Source organism: Anolis sagrei, chromosome 10 (assembly GCF_037176765.1).
Source record: "Anolis sagrei isolate rAnoSag1 chromosome 10, rAnoSag1.mat, whole genome shotgun sequence".
In the NCBI taxonomy this organism is placed as follows: domain Eukaryota; kingdom Metazoa; phylum Chordata; class Lepidosauria; order Squamata; family Dactyloidae; genus Anolis; species Anolis sagrei.
This window is the reverse complement of record NC_090030.1, coordinates 32895724-32913480: the sequence shown is the minus strand read 5'-3', so window position 1 is coordinate 32913480 and position 17757 is coordinate 32895724.

Sequence of the window (17757 nt, the reverse complement as noted above, 5' to 3'; positions counted from 1 at the left end):
GTGGACCGGCTATTAAGATATTAGTTTCTCCCTTTCTTTTCGAATGCCTGCAGAGCTCGGGATCGTTAAGCGAAAAGGGCACGGATTGTTATGAGAAGCAATTACGTCGAGTCACTTTTTCCAAAAAGGTACAATGTCCTCGCCGCGTTCTCAGATTGTTACGCTCCGCGATGATGAATAACACTTGGAAGCAGATGTCCAAAGCATCGCCGCCCGGTCAAAAATACTACATTTTTTCCATTTTGCTCCATTAAAGGGAAGAGGGGGGCAATTAAAAGCTCCAGATAGGTTGGAATCTCCTCGTTTTGGGATTCGAGGCGGGATAGGAGCAGCTCATCCTCGGTTGACCTCCTCGGTTGACCTTTCAAAGCCCGACATCGGCTTCATTCGCAGCCACTGTGGACCTGATTCTTTTGGGGTCTCTTAAAAGACCCCACGAGAATCCTTCCGATCAATAGAACTATTTACGGAGGGATGTGGTGTCTGCAAAGAAATAATATGCCTATAAAAATATTTCCCTGACATCTGTTAACAATAATGGCGTGGGTGACTGAAAAAAAGAAAGTCAAGGAAGAGAGATTAAACATAAAATTCAGTATTTCAAACATTTCCCCCCTCTTTATTTGGACCAAGGGAGGCAGGAAGATCCATCTAACGGTGGTTAGAGGACCAGTTCTAAAGTGTGTTGTCGAAGGCTGGGTTGCTGTGAGTTTTCCAGGCTGTATAGCCGTGCTCCAGAAGCATTCTCTCCTGACATTTCACCCACATCTAGGGCAGGCATCCCCAGAAGTTGTGAGGTACTTTATTTTCGTTGCTACTTCTTACTTACTTAGGTGATCCCTTATAGCAAGGAATAATGATATATAGCATCTGTACTTTTCTTACTTAGGCGATCCCTCGTAGTCCGAGGATGATGGGCCTCCAACGTCGGTGTTCTGGCGGTGGGTCCGTAGGTGACTGTGGAGCCCTATTCTTGATCTGCATCTTCTCCCGCAGTGAGGGCATCCGTTTCCAGGTGGAAGGCGGTCTTGGTCGGGGTTGGCTTGATGTATCTTCCTCTTGGCACGCTTCTCTCTTTTGCCCTCCATTCGTGCCTCTTCAAATTCTGCAGCACTGCTGGTCACAGCTGACCTCCAGCTGGAGCGCTCAAGGGCCAGGGATTCCCAGTTCTCAGTGTCTATACCACAGTTTTTAAGGTTGGCTTTGAGTCCATCTTTCAATCTCTTTTCCTGCCCACCAACATTCTGTTTTCCATTCTTGAGTTCGGAATAGAGCAATTGCTTTGGGAGATGGTTGTCAGGCATCTGGACAATGTAGCCAGTCCAACGAAGTTGATGGCTGAGGACCATCGTTTCAGTGCTGGTGGTCTTTGCTTCTTCCAGCATGCTGACGTTTGTCCGCCTATCTTCCCAAGAGATTTGCAGGATTTTCCGGAGGCAGCGCTGATGGAATCGTTCCAGGAGTTGCATGTGACGTCTGTAGACAGTCCACATCTCACAGGCGTATAGCAGGGTTGGGAAGACAATAGCTTTATAGACAAGCACCTTGGTCTCCCTACGGATGTCCCGGTCCTCAAACACTCTCTGCTTCAATTGGAAAAATGCTGCACTCGCAGAGCTCAGGCAGTGTTGTACTTCGGTGTCGATGTTGATGTCTGTAAACAGTCCATGTCTCGCAGGCATATAGCAGGGTTAGGAGGACAATAGCTTTATAAGCAAGCACCTTGGTCTCCCTATGAATGTCCCAGGCCTCAAACACTCTCTGCTTCTTTCGGAAAAATGCTGCACTCGCAGAGCTCAGGCGGTGTTGTATTTCGGTGTCAATGTTGACGTCTGTAGACAGTCCACGTCTTACAGGCATATAGCAGGGTTGGGAAGACAATAGCTTTATAGACAAGCACCTTGGTCTGCCTACGGATGTCCTGGTCCTCAAACACTCTCTGCTTCATTCGGGAAAATGCTGCACTTGCAGAGCTCAAGCGGTGTTGTACTTCGGTGTCGATGTTGACGTCTGTAGACAGTCCACGTCTCGCAGGCGTATAGCAGGGTTGGGAGGACAATAGCTTTATAGACAAGCACCTTGGTCTCCCTACGGATGTCCCGGTCCTCAAACACTCTCTGCTTCATTCGGAAAAATGCTGCACTCGCAGAGCAATGTTGACTTTTGTGGAGAGGGGGCTGCCAAGTTAGCGGAAATCATCCACATTTTCTAATGTTACACTATTAAGCTGTGTTTCTGGCATTGGGGAGGGATTGGCCGGTGACTGATGGAAGAGCACTTTGATGTTCTCAATGTTCAACGACAGGCCGAGCTTCTCGTATGCTTCTGCAAAGGTGTTTAGAGTGGCTTGTAGATCTTCTTCCGAATGCACACAGAGACGATACAACCATGTAAACCAAGTCCATGCAGTTAATCTGCATTCTAAAACTGGCAGTGTAGACAGGGCCCTAGTTCTTGCTTTGCTGATCTCTTTTTTCGATAGAGTTACAAGCTGGGTAGATGCGGGGAATGATGCCGTGGATGTGGCGCACCTGGATTTCAGGAAGGCCTTCTTTGACAAGGTCCCCCATGACCTTCTGGCAAGGAAACTAGTCCAATGTGGGCGAGGCAAAACTATGGTGAGGTGGATCTGGAATTGGTTAAATGGACGAACCCAGAGGGTGATTCTCCCCAAGGCTTCCTCTTCATCCTGGAAAGAAGTGACAAGTGGAGTGCCATCTGCAGGGTTCTGTCTTGGGCCCGGTCCTGTTCAACCTCTTTATTAATGACTTAGATGAAGGGCTAGAAGGCAGGATCATCACATTTGCAGACAACACCAAATTGGGAGGGAGACCCAATACTCCAGAGGACAGGAGCAGGATTCAAAACGATCTTGACAGATTAGAGAGATGAATGGCCAAACCTAACAAAATGAAGTTCAACAGGGACAAATGCAAGATACTCCACTTTGGCAGGAAAAACGAAATGCAAAGATACAAAATGGGGGGTGCCTGGCTCGAGAGCAGGACGTGCGAAAAAGATCTTGGAGTCCTTGTGGACAACAAGTTAAACATGAGCCAACAATGTGATGTGGCGGCAAAAAAAGCCAATGGGATGTTGGCCTGCATCAAGAGGAGCATAGTTTCTAGATCTAGGGAAGTCATGCTCCCCATGCTCTATTCCGCTTTGGTTAGACCACACCTGGAATATTGTGTCCGATTCTGGGCACCACAATTCAAGAGAGATATTGACAAGCTGGAATGTGTCCAGAGGAGGGCGACTCAAATGATCGCGGGTCTGGAGAACAAGCCCTATGAGGAGCGGCTTAAGGAGCTGGGCATGTTTAGCCTGAAGAAGAGAAGTCTGAGAGGAGATATGATAGAGCCATGTATAAATATGTGAGAGGAAGCCACAGGGAGGAGCGAGCGAGCTTGTTTTCTGCTTCCCTGGAGACTAGGACGCAATGGAACAATGGCTTCAAACTACAAGAGAGGAGATTCCATCTGAACATTAGGAAGAACTTCCTGACTGTGAGAGCCGTTCAGCAGTGGAACTCTCTGCCCCAGAGTGTGGGGGAGGCTCCTTCTTTGGAAGCTTTTAAGCAGAGGCTGGATGTCCATCTGTCAGGGGTGATTTGAATGCAATATTCCTGCTTCTTGGCAGAATGGGGTTGGACTGGATAGCCCGGGAGGTCTCTTCCAACTCTTGGATTCTAGGATTCTATGCTTTGGCGGCTACAAACCGTAATCTGCAAAAGCAGTGTATTCTGTGTAGGGAGAGGAAAGGGAAGAATGGTGTCCTTTTCCATACATTTCCCCCTTTCAGGAGAATGTCCCATTGATCCCCCCCACTTTCCCGTCTGCCTGAAACCCAAAGCATGTCCGTACATCATGTGTTTGTCCCTTGATGCCTCAAGTATTTTCCACAAGTACGGCGAGTTTTCCAGCCGACGGGCCAACATTGTGAGAGAGGGAGCGAGGACCAGGCGAGCGATCGAGCGGCCTTTGTTTTTCCATGCAGCAAAAACTTTGGCGCATGGATCGGAGGGATTCTTCCATCCAAAGATGTATCGCTGCCGTTTAAACTGTCTGGGTTTCTCGGGTCGCAAGAGGTCACTGCGCAGTTTGCTTTCTGGATGGGATTTGTGGAAAGATATATGGGCCGCCCACAGATAGTTGCTGCCTGAGGCTCCTGAGCATTGAATTATTATTATTATTATTATTATTATTATTATGTGCACAACAGTTAGTTATCATGGAACTTTCTCCATGACCCCTTCTGTCGTCAAGGACATCCCAGACCCCTGCCTTCAAGCTGGTGTGACCAGCAGCAGGGGGTCCCACAGTTCCTGATTGCCAAGTTGGGCCAAACTGATGAAATGTGCCCCAGCAGCAGCCTCAACCAGGGACTCTACACAGCCGTGTGCTATCTCCTTTCACGCCTTTGCTAGCCCCAACTATGTAACCAATCCCCAAATAAAGGATAATCAAACTGCAACTTCTAAACTCTCTAGCTTGATACTTTGTGTCTCTTTCTTGCCTGAAACTATCCAAATGCATGAAACTAACCTTTTCCAGGCCGCGGGAGACTGCAGGCCTGCCTGGGATGCCTTCCTGGCGTCTCAGGGAGGCCAAATCTGCACTCCCCCAAACCGCGGATACGGAAACCTCTCGGGCCCCCGTATCCGCGAGATGGTGGATCGCCTCCATTTTGATGGCACATTTTTCCTGGCTAAATTCTAACACTATCTGCTATCTCACTTTTTGTAATTTGGGCTTCTGCGCTCGGGGAATAACCTTTTAAGTTTTAAGAATATAATAAGTTCCTATCGACTTCACACAGAACTCCCACGACGAACAGAAAATATATATCAGTGATTGGTTGGGGGGGGAGGATGCCAAAATACTGTTTGTTTACCGTTGAAAATTACCTAGGGCCACCTCTGCCGGTAGCAAACTGGCAGCCAGTGGAGCTGGCACAACAGCTGAGCACCAGTCCTGTTAGTAGCCTGGCTGCCTCACGTTGTACCATTTGAAGCTTCCGGACAGTCTTCAAAGGCAACCCCACATAGCGCGCGTTACAGTAGTCTATACAGGATGTAATCAAAGCATGGACTACCGTGGCCAAGTCAGACTTCCCAAGGTATGGGCGCAGCTGGCAATTTATAACAGTAGCTAAATTACAGTTATGGAAGTAGCAACGAAATTAATGTTATGATTGGGGGTCACCACAATATGAGGAACTGTATTAAGAGGTCGCGGCATTCAGAAGGTTGAGGAACACTGTCTTAACCTGTTTGAAAGGGCTTGAATTGATAAAAATTAATCCAAAGTGGCCTGGGATGGAGACTATGGAGATTCAAAGAGGAGCAATTCAGGCAAGCCATTTCGCTTCTGTTGAATTTAATGCCAGTTTATGTTTGGCCCAAGCGATGTGTGCCAAGGATGAAATCATGCCGTTACCTCTCTGCCGGTTGCTTTACAGTATTTGGAATGAGGCCTGGATTTGGTATAAGTCTTGGTGACATTGTTTAGACAGAGGCCATTTGCATAGGTCAGAAATGCTGAGGAGGTGTGATTGTTTGATTGCTATCTTGCAATGCAGGAGGGTTATGACCACAGTGATGACACGGCTGTTTGGCTTCTGCGTGGAAAATATAGCCGGAGCAATTATGCCTTGTTTAGTGGCTTGTGTTTTGGCAAAGAAATTCAGTACTCACTGTCATTGCGAGGACCAAGCAAATGCCATTCAGCTGCAGCGAGGGATTCATTCTCTTTCAAGGCATCTACACTGTGGACCGAATGCAGTTTGACGCTGTTGTATGTCAGCCTGTCATTGTGTCTGATGTTTATGATGGGAAAAATGGGCTGGAGGTTTAGCACAGCTGGTAAATCATCAGCAATTATAAGATCTATCAAACAAAAGTGAAGTCAAGGAGGAATTTAAAAGGGTCTTGCCCTGAAGGAGAGACCCTGCGGACCCACCAAAGAGGGCTCACTACTTTGGTGAGAAAAAAGAAAGGAGAAGCCGCAATTAAAAGATACAGGAGTTGATTATAAATTGAATGATTTTAACTGTATTTGTGTTTAGATTGGCTGCAGTAAGGCTGGAGCGGCCTAAGTCAGAGGAGTCCTCCATGTGCGTTGCCATGGAGACCGATGCAGGAGAGAGGGAAGTGGGAGGAGCTTAGAGGGGAGAGTTTAAAAAACGACAGTTAATGTTCAGTCAGGGTTTAGGTTTAGAAGAGTCAGAGTTTAGGTTTAGAGGCGTGAGGAGTTAGGAGTTGGGAGAGAAGGAAAGGAAAGGTGGCAGAGTGACTTGTGAAGCAAAGCTTTGAGGCTTTGAAAAGCTGGGTTTGGCTATTGGAAGTTTCTCAGGCTAGTGCAGCCGAATGGTGAAACATAGCTGGTATTCTTTTAGTCTAAGGAGAGGCTAAAGAATAGTTTACTTAGTATTTGATCTAGGGAGGATCAAATAAGGGAAACATCCCTGTATTGAAACTTTGTCTGAAACAAGTGCTCTACGTCAGAAAGATACTGTGTTACTTGAAAGAATGAACTGTTAAAGTTACAAGTATTATTCCAAGTGCAACAAGGAAAAGTTACGTCTTGCAACCACACGCTGTGTACTTAATAAAATTGTTAACTTTTATTTGAAGATTGCCTCAGCTCCATCTATTCTGTGTCCAAAGTGCCATTTCTCACAATATTACCACTTACCTCACGAGGTGGCAGAAACACAGAGAACAGTAACCAAAGAAATCTACCTTCTTCTCTCCAGTCACGCTACAGTATATACAGTGTAATTACTCCTAAGTTATTACTTTCTTAATTAAGGAGGAGGTGCAGTTGAACAGCCTCCCTTCTAACTTGGTGGTAAATTTGGTTCCTAATCGGCAACCTCCATTACAAATCGGCTAGTTCTTTTTAAAATTGGGAACTGGGGTGAAATCTCCTGAATATTGGTTCCTTTCAAATTGGTGGCAACAATAAATCATCCCTCCTCTCTCCTGTATCCTTCCACCTACATTCCCAAAAGAATCTCACCAAAGCTGAAGGAAGCACCACCGAGTTGATTTTATTGCGATCCAGCTGGAAAGAATGCAAAACAGCAATATTTCACTAAACAGAGCATAACATGTACCCAAATAAAAGCTTTTTTTATACAGAAACAGAACTGTCAGATTTGAATTTCCTGCTCCCCGCCCCTCTGCCGGCTCGGCGATGATTGGCTGGCACTCTACAGCTGGGAGGAGGCTTAGCCGCCTCCTGAGCACCTTGGCCAATCGCTGTGCTTCTGCCGCCTCGGCTTCCTGACCAATCAGGAGAGAGGAAGGCAGGACGAGAGGGAAACAAATGAGTTCTTGAGTGGATTATGGAGATGTGTAATGTCCAAGCAGTCAGCGAGTCCTGACGGTCTTCTAGCCGGCCATCCTATTGTCTTTTATTGGTGGCAATAAACATTGATGTCTGGCGAGCCTGCCAAAATCCGGATTTTCTTGATGCTGAAATATAGAAACAATGAGGCAATTTTGCCTGGAGTTTTGGTGGAGGAAGGTTTGAATGAGCAACAGATCAGGACAAAGTGTGGCTTTCCGAAGGTCCTTTTGTCCTGTTGAGATATGATCATCAATGCCAAGCGGGTGCCATCCACTGGGGGGTCGACTCTGAGCCCCAGGGTTTCTGCCCATTATATTGTTCATGCAAATAAGTCTTTGATAAGGTTCTTTTCAATCAGGCGATTTCCTCCTTCCCAGGGTTGCCCAGGGGGCTTCTTACATTTTTATATATTTCTTTTTTTAAAGGGAATAGGGCAGAAAGGTCAGGCAAAGGTCAGATACACAGGGAGAAATATAGAAATTATTTTTTAAAAATTTTAATCATTACATTTGGCCTGGCCTTAGTTTAAATTAGGGCTGGGTAACCACAGAAAAATTTGTTTCTAAACTCGATTCGTTTTTAAGGGGTCCATCATGTTTCGTTTCCTTAAAGAATTCCGAAATTTTCCTTTTAAAAATTTCGAAATATACGAAATTTTGTAAATTTCGAATCGATTCGTTAATGGCGGACGCGATTGAACAATATGCTAAAAAAACCTCCAAATATGCTAAAAATATGCTGAAAAAACCTCCAAATGGGACAGGGGGAACTTCTAAAGCTTCCCTCTCCCTCTGTTGTTGACTGTTGGTGTGATAAAACAAACAACAACTATAAAACTTGCACCAGGGATGCGAAAATAATTACGAAACAATTTCGAAACAATTTCGAAACAATTACGAAATAAGTTGAAAAATTATTTCGAATCTATTTAACTCCTCACACTATTCCAAAATGGCTCAATATTGGATCGTAAGCTAATTTAAATACAAATTAATAACGAATTACGAAATTAATGAACGAAACCGGCCAGCCCTAGTTTAAATGCGTTGTGATGTTATTGTCTAATGTTTATTACTAGTCTTTTAATGTTTATTGTTTTATTTTATGAGTTTATTTATTGTTGTATTTGTTATGCTGTTGTTTTACTGATGAGGAAGAACTTCCTGACTGTGAGAGCCGTTCAGCAGTGGAACTCTCTGCCCCGGAGTGTGGTGGAGGCTCCTTCTTTGGAGGCTTTTAAGCAGAGGCTGGATGGCCATCTGTCAGGGGTGATTTGAATGCAATGTTCCTGCTTCTTGGCAGAATGGGGTTGGACTGGATGGCCCAGGAGGTCTCTTCCAACTCTTGGATTCTATGATTCTATGATTCTATGATGTGTTGGGCCTTGGCCTCTTGTAAGCCGCACCGAGTCAATGAGGGAGAGGATAGTGAAACCTTGGGCAGAAAGCAAAGTTTTAGTAAACAGGGGCAGAACTTTCAGAGGCAATCAGTAGAAGAGTGATAACAAACGGTTATCTAGTGGAAAGAAAAATGCCTTCCTTGCAGTTTTGGAATTTGGGAAGGGTTTATAATGATTCATGGGAAACAGTTGCCTCAGTTGAGTCAATGTTGTTATTTTATCATGGTCTTGCATTCTAGTGCTCTGAGTTTCATGTACCAAGTTTTTGCCAATCTTACGTTTCACCTATGGGATTTTCCTGCTGTTTTGTTCCATGGTTTCAAGTGCCTAGTTTCATGGATTTCTATGCATTCTTTGCTCTTGTTTCCCTTTGAAGCTGATGGACTATTTTGTATTTTGAACCTTGACTGCTTTGCTACATTTTACTACTTTGCCTTTATATAGTCAACAATAAACTGCTTGCTGGTTTTACCAAGCTGGTGTGGTGTTTAAGGTCAGAGGTGTTCCTGCTCTGGTGTACAACAAACGCCTCTTTGCCTGGGAGCTGTAGTTTGGGGAGGCACTGGCACAATTTGGCAAAGAAGAATGAAGACCTTGCAAAACCACAGTGCCCAGGATTCCATATCATTGAGCCATGGTGCAACTGCATAACTTCCAACAGTGTAGATCCATCCTTCCTTCCTTCCTTCCTTCCTTCCTTCCTTCCTTCCTTCCTTTCTTGCAGTTGCCCAGACTATGGCCCCATCTACACTACCATATAATCCAGTTTCTGAATCCAGATTATGTGTTTTGAACTGGATTAATATGGCAGTGTACACTCATATAATCCAGGTCAAAGTTGGATTCAGAAACTGGATTATATGGGAGTTTAAATCCAGTCCTAGGCCCCTTCTACACTGACTGCCATATAATCGGGATTATCAAAGCAGGTAATCTGGATTTTATATGGCAGTGTAGAAGGGGCCTTAGATCCTTTTCCTGCTGTAGAATTGCAGCTCTTTGATCCCAACAGAACTGCTGAAATCCAGGGATTTGTAGTTTAAGGGAAATGTTGAGATTTATAGCTTGTGGAAATCTTCAGATTTGTAGTTTGGGGGGAATCCTGGGGTTTGTAGTTTGGGGAAACCCTGGGATTTCTAGTTTGGGGAAGTCCTGGGATTTCTAGTTTGGGGAAATTCTAGGATTTGTAGAGTGGGGAAACCCTGGGATTTCTAGTTTGGGGATGTCCTGGGATTTCTAGTTTGGGGGAATTCTAGGATTTGTAGAGTGGGGAAACCCTGGGATTTCTAGTTTGGGGAAGTCCTGGGACTTCTAGTTTGAGGAAGTCCTGAATTTCTAATTTGGGGAAGTCCTGGGATTTCTAGTTTGGGGAAATTCTAGGATTTGTAGAGTCGGGAAACCCTGGGATTTCTGGTTTGGGGAAGTCCTGGGATTTCTAGTTTGGGGAAATTCTAGGATTTATAGAGTGGGGAAATCCTGGGATTTCGAGTTTGGGGAAGTCCTGGGACTTGTAGTTTGAGGAGGTCCTGGAATTTCTAGTTTGGGGAAATCCTGGGATTTCTCGTTTGGCGAAGTCCTGGGGTTTGTTGTTTGGGGAAATTCTGAGATTTGTAGTTTGGGGAAACACCAGCCCTCTTTGTCAGTGAAGGCTGCAGACCTTGGAAAGCTGCAACTTCCAGGATTCTATAGCATTGAGCCGTGGCAGCTTATGTGGTGTCGAACTGAATTAACTCTGCAATGTAGATGCACCCACAGAGGGACCTGAAGTTGCAAAACTAATAAGAGAACAAGCTCTGGAATCCGAGAAGCTGTGAAGTAAGAGGCTCTCTGCCTTCTTCGCAAAGGTGTGTAACGCACACCATTATTTATTATTTACGTCTCTTTCAAATTTAGCATTCCGCACTTCGTCATGTTTTTAACATATGGACATCCCTGTGGCTTCACATTTTCTTTGACGTTTCTGGCTGTGTGATAAGCCTGCCATTTCTCTCCCCAAAAGCTGGGATTCTTAGTTCTGCGTTAAGGCTTTGCCACACTTTGCTTTGATTCAGTGGTTTTGGAGAATCGAACCACCAAGGATGAATACACATTACCAAATACATGCATTTAATGCAGCCGGGAACCAAAATGTTGCAACGGAGAAGCAGAAACTTCAGGAACGGATGCTGGCTTTGCATCACTTGGGTGAGTATGAAGTCGAACATGACCCTCCCCCCTCCCCCATAAGAGATAGTAACTTATAGTTTTGCCAAGGGCAAGGACGCCAGGCTGGATAATAAGGGTTAAGCCTTGGTCAGTTTGGCGTGTATCATTTAATCAAGGCTTTATGCTCTATTTCCATATGTTTACAGCAGAAGGTAACCAATTTATTACTGAAAATCATGCCACAAAAGTATTTGAATTTTCCCACCTGAGGCACACCTGGGCTCCTGATGGTCCCCCACCTCACAAACAAGGGACTCTCTTTCCTCCTCATGGAGATATTTCCCTTTATGGACCTTCCTATAAATCATATGAACTATGGACACTGGGGGAAGGTAGTTGGGTTTACTCTCTGTGTTATGATTTCTATATTTTCCTATTTTCTCCTGTATTTCTATATTTCCCTTCATGTATTTGACCTTGCCCTGACCCTTTTGCCCCCTTCCCCTCTCCTTGGGGGAAATCTACAAGGAAGCTGCCCTGCCTCTGGAAAAGCAATCAGCGATCATGAAAAGGCCCTTCTCTTTGGACATTTTTTGCATGGACAATAGTAAAGGAAATCCTTCTGACTTCGGAGTTGGACCACCATTAGGATTTCCGTTTGGCAGACTTTTTAATCATATAACAATGGGGGGAATATGACCTTAGGAAAGTCCTCTTTTCCTCCAAGCCGTTTTTCTTTCAAATCTTTCCACTAAGAACATTCACAAAAGTTTCCCCTTTGTGCCCTATCTGATGGTAAGAGGAAAACCTGGATCAAGCCATCAATGCTTATCACAGACCCATCTCAGGACAATAAAGTTAGTTTCTTTAGAAGGCCGATCCCATACTCAAGAAGGCACATGACATTGGAATTCCATAATCCACTCCAGAATGCATTGTCTCCCTTTATCCCGCCTCCCTCCCTGCTGATTCACTGGAGCGTTGAGGCAGCAGGAGTGTCCTGATAGGCTTTGGCGCCCCACGAAAGCCCTGTGATTGGCCCTGATGCATGGGGACGGCCAAACCTCCTCCCAGCTGTTTGCATGTCAGCCAATCCCCTTCGAGCTGGGCAGAAGGGGGGAGTGGGAATTTTGAAACTCACAACTCTGTATTTTCTATAAAAATGGCCTTTACTTCTGTAACCACATGCTCTGCTTGGCGAATGATTGCCACTCTGCATCCTTTTCAGCTGAATCGCAAATAAAACATCTCGGTGGCACTTCCTTCCACTTGGTGAGACCTTTTATTGGGAAAAATCAGGGATTGGGTGCTTCTCTCTGTCTCGCCAGGGAAAAAGAACTCTTTGATTAGTCTAATTGGTCTCTGCCTCCTGGCAAAGACCCCTAAATTTCTCCTCTAAAACATGTATGCCTTTACTTTTTAAAACCTTGGTTCAGAAGGAGGTGAAAAGGAGGTGTTCGGCACCCCTTGAACTGCCCTGGCTCAATGCTATGGGGTCCAGGGAGTTGTAGTTTCACAAGGCCTTTTGCCTTCTCTGTTGTTGGGACCACAGAGGAGTCACTGGGACTTTTCCTGCCAGATCAGGAGAGTTGGACTGCTATATTATCCCAGGCTTTCCCTTGTCTCTGTTTGTTCAGGCTCCTTTTGCCATGTAAACACATCTCTCCCCATTCGCTGGGGTGAAGGTCACAGGACTTAACTCAAATAAAGAATGTGTTGTCGAAGGCTTTCATGGCCGGAATCACTGGGTTGTTGTAGGTTTTTCTGGGCTATATGGCCATGTTCTAGAAGCATCTTCTCCTGACGTTTTGCCTCCATCTACGGCAAGCATCCTCAGAGGTAGTGAGGTCTGTTGGAACTAGGAAATTGGCTTTATATATCTGTGGAATGACCAGGGTGGGACAAAGGACTTTTGTCTGCTGGAGCTAGGTGTGAATGTTTCAACTGACCACCTTGATTAGCATTTAATGGCTTGGAAGTGCCTGGGGGAATCTTTTGTTGAGAGGTGATTTGATGTGCCTGATTGTTTACTCTCTGTTGTTTTGCTGTTGTAATTTTTGAGTTTTTTAATACTGGTAGCCATTGCCTCACCAGCAGCTACTTTCAGTGGGACAATGAATTCTACGAACAGAAAGATGGAGTAGCTATGGGGAGCCCTCTCAGCCCGGTCATAGCTAATTTCTACATGGAGCAGTTTGAAAAACAAGCCCTGGAGACAGTTCCCTGGAAACAATCAGGCACATCAAATCACCTCTCAACAAAAGATTCCCCCAGGCACTTCCAAGCCATTAAATGCTAATCAAGGTGGTCAGTTGAAACATTCACACCTAGAAAGGAGGAAGAGGATGGATGAAGAGGAGGAAGAAGAAGGATGGGTAAGAGGAGGGCTTGTTTTTCAAAGTGCTCCATGTAGAAATTAGCTATTTCTAAGAGGGCTCCCCATAGCTACTCCATCTTTCTGTTCGTAGAATTCATTGTCCCACTGAAAGTAGCTGGTGGTGAGGCAATGGCTACCAGTATTAAAAAAACTCAAAAATTACAACAGCAAAACAACAGAGAGTAAACAATCAGGCACATCAAATCACCTCTCAACAAAAGATTCCCCCAGGCACTTCCAAGCCATTAAATGCTAATCAAGGTGGTCAGTTGAAACATTCACACCTAGAAAGGAGGAAGAGGATGGATGAAGAGGAGGAAGAAGAAGGATGGGTAAGAGGAGGAGAAAGAGGAAGATAGGGGGAAAAGAAAGAGGAGGAAGGGGAGGATGAATGAAGAAGAGGAAGAAGATGGGGATGAAGAGGAGGAGGAAGAAGAGAATAAATGAAGAAGAGGAGGAAAAAGAGAATGGATGGGTGAAGAGGAGGAGGAAGAGAGGGAAAAACGAAGAGCGCAAAGAAAGAGAAGGAAGACAAGGGTGGATGAAATGCCATGGCACACTATGCCATGCAGACGCACTGTTATTGCCTCTCTCTTATCTATAACAGGGAGCGGTGGCCAGGGCATCTCATCTATCCCATGCATGAAGCCAATACTGGGCGAGGGCAACTCAGTATTTATTTGTCGTGTCAGAGCAACCAGTCAATTATATTACATTTCTAACATAACAAAGCAAACAAACAGACAAAATATAAAATTTGTGAGTTTGGTAGTTGGTCAAATGTCCTTTGACCAGTCTCTGTCCCCTTGGAGTGCTTCTGGTGTTGCTGCAAGAAGGTCCTCCATCGTGCATGTGGCAGGGCTCAGGGTGCATTGCAGCAGGTGGTCTGTGGTTTGCTCCTCTCCACACTCGCATGTTGTGGATTCCACTTTGTAGCCCCATTTCTTGAGGTTGGCTCTGCATCTCGTGGTGCCAGAGCGCAGTCTGTTCAACGCCTTCCAAGTCCTCTGTGTGCCCAGGGGGGAGTCTCTCATTTGGTATCAGCCATTGGTAGAGGTTCTGGGTTTGAGCCCGCCACTTTTGGACTCTCGCTTGCTGAGGTGTTCCAGCGAGTGTCTCTGTAGATCTTAGAAAACTATTTCTAGATTGAAGTCGTTGACGTGCTGGCTGATACCCAAACAAGGGATGAGCTGGAGATGTCACTGCCTTGGTCCTTTCACTGCTACTTCCCGACGGATGTCAGGTGGTGCAATACCGGCTAAGCAGTGTAATCTCTCCAGTGGTGTGGGGCGCAGGCACCCCGTGATAATGCGGCATATCTCATTAAGAGCCACACCCACTGTTTTAGCGTGGTGAGATGTGTTCCACACTGGACATGCATACTCAGCAGCAGAGTAGCACAGTGCAAGGGCAGATGTCTTCACTGTGTCTGGTTGTGATCCCCAGGTTGTGCCAGTCAGCTTTCGTATGATATTGTTTCTAGCACCCACTTTTTGCTTGATGTTCAGGCAGTGCTTCTTGTAGGTCAGAGCACGGTCCAGAGTGACTCCCAGGTACTTGGGTGCGCTGCAATGCTCCAGTGGGATTCCTTCCCAGGTGATCTTCAGAGCTCGGGATGCTTCTCTGTTCTTGAGATGAAAGGCGCATGTCTGTGTTTTAGATGGGTTTGGGATCAGCTGGTTTTCCCTGTCATAGGCAGTAAGAGCACCTAGAGCTTCGGAGACCTTCTGTTCTCAGCAACTCAGGGAGGACCTACTACAAAAAGCCCCACAGCTGACCCAGAACTCTTCTGGGTTTCCAAAAGGAAAGAAGTCCCAGCCTGGCTCTGCCGCTCTCCTCTGGGCAGGTTGTGTCCTTTGGGGAGCAGCAGCTGGGAGCAATTTCCTTGCCTTCTGCACTCGGGCTTGGGAAGCATGTGCCGTTGTCCGTTTGATCCGGAGCCCGGAGTGCGGAGCGGCCTGTTCCTCCCGGCAGATGCGCTCAGGGCCCAGGAATGAGTGACGCCAGGCATTCCTGCCCTGGTTCCAGCTGCAGGTGCAGCAAAGCAAACCTGGCATCTGCCGCCGTCCTATTTTCCTCTGTTGGGAGCCATAAAGGACGCCAGTCCAGAGGCAAGGAAAGGACGAATGCCGTTTGACCCCATGGCCTGATGCTACAGAGTCCAAGGAGCCATCATTTTATACGGCCCTTAACAACAACAACAACAACAACAACAACAACAACAACAACACTTTATTTGCACCCTACTAGCAGTCAAGGTTTCCCTTGACTCCACGGTGCTGAACAATTTCAGACCGATCTCCAACCTCCCTTTTTTGGGCAAGGTGCTGGAGAGGGTGGTTGCCTCCCAGCTCCAGGGCTTTTTGAATGACACCAACTACCTAGATCAGTCACAGTCTGGTTTCAGGCCTGGTCACGTCACCAAGACAGCCTTGGTCGCCTTGGTGGATGACCTCCGTAGAGAGCTGGACAGGGGGAGTGTGACCTTGTTGGTTCTCTTGGACATCTCAGCGGCTTTTGATACCATCGATCATGGTATTCTTCTGGGACGACTCTCTGGGATGGGCCTTGGGGGCACGGTTCTGTCGTGGCTCCATTCCTTCCTGGAGGGTCGATCCCAGATGGTGAAGCTGGGAGACGCCTGCTTGGACCCCTGGCCTTTGACCTGTGGGGTCCCGCAAGGCTCTATTCTGTCTCCCATGCTCTTTAACATCTACATGAAACCTCTGGGAGAGGTCATCCGGAGTTTTGGAGTTGGGTGCCATCTCTACGCAGATGACACACAACTCTACTACTCTTTTCCACCTAATTCCAAGGAAGCTCCTTGGGTCTGGATGAGTGCCTGACCGCTGTGTCTATCTGGATGAGGAAGAACAAGCTGAAGATCAATCCCAACAAGACAGAGGTCCTCCTGGTCAATCGCAAACCTGACCGGGGTATAGGTTGGCAACCTGTGCTGGACGGGGTTACACTCCCCCTGAAGTCACAGGTCCGCAGTTTGGGAGTCCTCTTGGATTCATCGCTTACGCTTGAGGCTCAGGCGTCGGCGGTGTCCGGGAGGGCTTTTGCACAATTGAGACGTGTGCGCCAGCTGCGACCATACCTCGCAAAGGCTGATCTGGCCGGGGTGGTCCATGCCTTGGTCACCTCTAGATTGGACTACTGTAATGCACTCTATGTGGGGCTGCCCTTGAAAACGGCTCGGAAATTCCAACTGGTCCAACGGGCAGCAGCCAGGATGTTAACTGGTGCTCCCTACAGAGAGAGGTCAACCCTCCTGTTTAAGGAGCTCCACTGGCTGCCGTTTATTTTCCGAGCCCAATTTAAGGTGCAGGTGCTTACCTACAAAGCCCTAAACGGTTTGGGACCTGCGTACCTGTGTGACCGTATAGTGTCTACGAACCCACGCGCTCACTTCGTTCATCCGGAGAGGCCCTGCTCATGATTCCGCCTGCGTCGCAGGCGTGTTTGGTGGGGACACGAGACAGGGCCTTTTCTGTGGTGGCCCCCCGACTCGGGAACACCCTCCCCAAAGATCTTAGACAGGCCCCTGCGTTGGCAGTCTTTAGAAAGAACTTGAAGACCTGGCTGTTCTGATGTGCCTTTCCAAAAATAGGAAAACTCCAATACCAAGTCCCAGAAGCACTTTATTAGAATTAAGATTGCTGGCACACTGCACTTGCCCTATAATCCTTACATACCACTTGTCACGTCAGCACTTTTAATCTGTACCCATTACTCTGGCCCAGCCCAGTTTTATTGTGTCTTGGTGTATTGTTTATTTCTCGTTGTTTAATTTTGCTTTAACTGTTTTTAATTTTTTTAAAATTTGCTTTAGGTTGTGTATTGTTATGTTGTGTTTTGAGGCCTTGGCCTTTGTAAGCCGCATCGAGACCTTCGGGAGATGCTAGTGGGGTACAAATAAAGTCAATAATAATAATAATAATAATAATAATAATAATAATAAGTAGCCATCATTTTATATGGCCCCTAGCCTCCTCTACCACCAAACTACAACTCTCGGGATCCCATAGCATTGAGCACAAACTACAAAAAGCCCATCCAAAAGCACTACACTAACCACCTTATCACATGGAAACATTTCCCCCTGGCCTCTTTTCAAATAGGGAAAGGCACGGAGCTCATCACATGAGTTAGATGACTTCTGACCTTCATGCATAGCCCTCCATAGTTGGAAAGAGGCCGAAGTGTCCTGAAAGGAGGGAACTCCACAACTGACACATCACAAGGAGACATTTCCCCCCTGGGCCCGGTCCTGTTCAACATCTTTATTAATGACTTAGATGAAGGGCTAGAAGGCAGGATCATCAAGTTTGCAGACGACACCAAATTGGGAGGGATAGCCAATACTCCAGAGGACAGGAGCAGGATTCAAAACGATCTTGACAGATTAGAGAGATGATTGGCCAATACTAACAAAATGAAGTTCAACAGTGACAAATGTAAGATACTCCACT